Raw genomic sequence first — 4,789 nt, 5'->3', positions numbered from 1 at the left:
CTCTCATTTCAACCATTGAAACATTCTCGGAAGACGACAATAGCTGTCTCACGCAAACTATTAGCTTCAAAGCAATTTTCAAGTGATTGAATGATCAATACGAGACATTCCCAGTCTACATCCAATGACTGTCTCACACAAATCATGTAAGATGTTACCAGGCGATTTTTCACATGATCATCTTTGACTTTCGTCAAGAATATAAGATGAACTTGGTTAAAGCGAAAGCTTACCAACACATATTTCGTGAAATATGTAAGCGAGTTAAACTCAGCTCGAAATATCAAATGTGCATAATTGAAGTCTATATAGCTATATGACTTTTGTCTCAAATAGGAGATTGAGTAGATAGACTTTTGAGTGATAGATGAGTTCAAGTCTCCACATACCTTTTGTTGATGAAGTTCCACAAGCTCCCCTTAGTAGTTCTTCTTCTTCAATCGATGAACGCAGTGAAGTCTAATGCTCAATTACACTTTCTATCCTAATCCGAGACTTAGCTATAAGTAGACTAGAAATCAAGACTTATAGTTTTGGCAACTAAACTTGACAAACAAGCTTGAGATAGAAACACTTGCGAGTTCGACCGAGCAGTGCTCTAACATAATAAGAAGAGTGTAAGAAAACGCTATCAAAATTGGGTGTTTTAGACACCTATCAATACCCGAATGTGGAAATTATATAAATAACCCTACTTTTATAACCTTCATAAATACCCTTTACCGGCTATAATTATACCCATCCGTGTTTACAAGGAAAACCATTTTGTCGTTAATACCAAACTTACCCCGAACATATTAGCAAGGTTTAAATAAGAAATCATTTGTTCTTCTTTTAATTTTAATTCCAGATTTCAAACTCTCCTCGCCTCCTCTTTTCGCCGTCACCACCACCGTCATCACCGCCATCGGTTTTTTCTTATTAAATTATTTTTCAAGTCGATGTGAATGAATGGAATTAGGTCATCAAATTCTGATAATCATTGATTGACCTTGAATCTCTCTTGCTTAAACTTTCCTGCTGGTGGTGGTGATTACATTTTAAGGTTAAACATTTGATTTCAACCTTCTTCTCCTGTTCGTTCGCAGTAAACTATTTTAGGGTTAAACTCATGTTCCTTCGCGGTTACTATTTGGTTTCAAATACCAATTCCCACTTCAGTTTATCAAAAGGTACCTGGATTTTTTCTCTCTTTCTTAAGGTTTTCTGTCAGTATATAATTTGTTCGTTTTCGGAAATTGAATTTTGGTTGGTGATAATTGTTAATTTTGATCAATTTATTTTTTGTAATTCAATTTCTCAAATTGGGTACTGTGAAGATTGTAACGGGTTTGCTGGTTGTGTGCCCGTTACCATGGTCTTCTCATTTTGCTCGATTAGTAATTTAGGGGAGAAATTGGTATTGTGATTATTTGGTTAATGGTTGTTCTAAAGTTTAATTAGGTTGATTTTTTAGTTTATGGGTAAAATGAGTAGTATTTTCCTAGAGAAAAGGAAGAAGATAATTTATAATTTGCAAATTGCAATTGGTAGCTTCTCATCAGTATTTGCTTTTTATGTGACTACTTATTGCTCATTCATTTTGGCAAGGCATATGAACACGGAGGGGCAGGAGGTGTTTCATAGTAGTATGGTGCAGGTAATGGAGAGGATAGTGGTGGTGATTTGTAGTAGTATTGTTCTCACGAGATCTATATGTTTTGATATCAATAGAACTTGCTTAAAATTGTGGCTTTTTTAAAAATTGATTCAGTATGTTTCTGTTAGGTGCATGTCATTATTGTCTGATTATGTGCATATGTTTTTTTCTTTTTTGCTTTTGCCATATACCTTAAAAAAATTGGTGCTGGTGGTAATTTCGTAATCTACTTGCCGCAGGTTGAATCACAATTTTATCACATATGTTGGTCGTATTGGATTGGGAATCTTCCATGATTTTCGGTTCCCTGTACTTGCAGTGTTGTATAGAGAAAGAGGCTTCATTGATATCCTTTCCCCGTTAATTTGATATCTTATGTCCATTTTATTGGTGTGTGTTAATTTGTATATAACATTTAGTTCTTATCCATTAACTGGATATGTTGCTTGGGTACCAGGTACTGATCTAATATGCTATCCTGGGGCGTTCAACATTAGTATATGGGAGCTTTTATAAAGAGCAAGACAATAACTATTTGTTATACTCTTTATTAGAGTTTTTTCCGCCAGGCGATACGAAAACCAAATAAGCATTTTTGGACTTGCTAATCATATGTATCTACTGACTTGATTGAGTTTCTTATCTATTCAACTGGGCTGCTAACAATTAGGTGCGTTTACGAGATTTTGGGTTTTTCTATGGGATCCATGTTGGTTATTCTAAACTATAACAAATGAAGTTTCTATAATTTTGTTACAGTTTTTTTTGTTGGTAGCACGCTTACATGCCTAGCTCAAAATCACTGAATTTAGGCTCATTCATTTATTTTGTATACAAAGTAGGAACTAGAATATACAAAACAACATTTTTCAGTTTGCAATTGCTATTTAACTTTGACTGACTAATGGTTATATTAAATGAGCTAACGTTTTTTGTCCATGGTTTAGGTTAGTTAATTTGTCTCTCCCTTTCTTTCTTTTGTGCTTGGTTTCCTCTTTTGTGTTTTTCGTGGAAAACACAAGTTTTTTAAATACTGAATTTGTAGTGCAATGGTAACATGACTGACTCCATGTCAGATGATGCGTGTTCGACTCACGTCAAGTTCACTTATTCGTGCATGTCAATTCTTGGTGTCAAATTGGGTTGTTGACTCTATTTATTGGGATCAACTTGCTTTGTTGACCCGAAAGAACTAGAATATTTTTCGGTATTGTGTCAATTTTGGTTGTTGACTGCATTCACTGGGATCAACTTCGGTTGTTGACACATATTTATTATTTTTCTTAATTTCTAATTTTTGTTTTTTAGAATCAATTTCAGTTGTTGACGCCATATTTGTTGGGATCAACTTTGGTTGTTAGCATGATATATGATTTGAACATTTTATGTATTTTTAGTTTTGCTATCAACTTTGGTTGTTGATACTAGATTTTGGGCTCAACTTTGGTTGTCGACACCTTTTTTTTTGGATCAACTTTGATTGGTGACACCATATAGAATCTGAAAATTTCAAATTTTTAATTCTGGGGATCAACTTTGGTTGTTGAAACCGTGTTTTTTTTTTTTTTTTTTATTATTTTCTGATTTAAATTTTTGGGATCAACCTCGGTTGTTGACACCGTATTTTTGTTTTTGGGATCAACTTTTGTTGTTGACACCAAATTTTGGTGACGGCCGCGGCGGTGGCGATGGTGGAATGGTGGTGGCGGCGACGGTGGTGGAATGGTGGTGGCATTTTTGGTGGACTAGCGGTGGTGGAGTGGTGGCAATGGTTGGTAGGTGGTGGTCGTTGAACGGTGGTGGTGCAATGGTAATTGAATGTTGGTGGTGGATGTGGTGGTGGAATGGTGGATGTGGTGGTGGAATGGTGGTGGTGGCGTCGGGAAAGTGGTAGGAAAAAATATTTGTTGTATCTTGAAATAAAGAAAAATATTCTATGAGTGAGGAAAATTAAAGTGATCTAATTTTAAATGGACATGGTAATGAAATGAAAGAGATATATTTATTGTTGTATAAGGTATATTTGTTGGTTGTGAAAACTAGGGGTATATAATTAATGTACCCTACCTGAATTACATCGTAAGTAAAGTTTGTTATCGTCTACTGTAATTGTTAATTGTATGATTTCAAAATGAAATTTAAAAAAAACATTTTAGGGTTTTCATAAATTCGAGCTTGATACTTCTTCGGGTTATGCCATATGATTCATAATTTAAGATCCAGTTTATGACTTTCTTACCGTTTTCGATAAAATCTCTGCACAATCTTACAAAACTTTGGGGTTGTTCTTCATTGAGATTTGATATATAACTCTCAACCTTTGGAAATTAAATTCATATTTTAGCTTTAGTACTCATCAGATAATTTTAAATTCGATTTGCTTATTTGATGTTTTATATTTTTTTTGATAAGATTTTTTAAAACCGACCAGTGACAGGTGGAGAGGTCTATAAATCATCTTTGATTTTTTAAAGAGGATTGCTGATAGCCCATGTAGGACCCTAGTTAGTAAGTTCGCGAATGATTCGCGAATCATTCGCGAATTTTTCCGTATCACGAAATTTACCGTTTTATTCGCGTACGTTTGCAATTCCGAACCCAAGTCGCGTATTATGTGGCATTCCCGGATTATTCGCGAACCGTTCACGAATTTTACGTATTCCGAATGATACGTCCGCTTAATTCGCCATAAATTCTTTAGCTTTTACTTTTCAAAGACTCCACTTTTTGGGCTTTACTGCCTTCCGAGCATACACGACCGAATATTAGACGTGTTGTAATATTTATGAAACAAAAACGACTGAAGAGATTTGAAGGCGAAGGTGAGAGAGATCTCAAACTCACTAACCAAGAATCTAAACCACCATACGACGTCCTCTTGGATAACTAATGTTGTATATATTATTAATATCATCATATTAAGTTTATTTTTTCTTTAAATAACTCACACATATGCATAAAAATTGGTCCATGACCTTATAGATACAAATTATTTATTATATATAGATACCGAATTTTCAGAGCCGAACTCACATTTATAAATCGAATTATACACGTACGTATGCCGTTCCGAATTACTGACGAATCACGTCCCGTTGACCAAATTTTGGACCGAATCTGGATTTTACAAAACCGTACAATACTCGTACG

At 34.7% G+C, this 4,789-nt stretch overlaps 1 long non-coding RNA gene across 1 annotated transcript; it reads left to right on the top strand.

Moving 5' to 3' along the window:
• Positions 1 to 784: 784 nt before the first annotated feature.
• Positions 785 to 2,397, top strand: LOC113319240. Its single transcript, XR_003345257.1, has 2 exons — positions 785 to 1,172; positions 1,879 to 2,397. It is a non-coding gene; the product is annotated as an uncharacterized LOC113319240 (long non-coding RNA).
• The last annotated feature ends 2,392 nt before the right edge of the window (positions 2,398 to 4,789 follow it).

The sequence above is a fragment of the Papaver somniferum genome, chromosome 10 (assembly GCF_003573695.1).
Source record: "Papaver somniferum cultivar HN1 chromosome 10, ASM357369v1, whole genome shotgun sequence".
In the NCBI taxonomy this organism is placed as follows: domain Eukaryota; kingdom Viridiplantae; phylum Streptophyta; class Magnoliopsida; order Ranunculales; family Papaveraceae; genus Papaver; species Papaver somniferum.
Note: the sequence above shows the minus strand (reverse complement) of the source record. Positions and strands in the feature narration are given on the sequence as shown.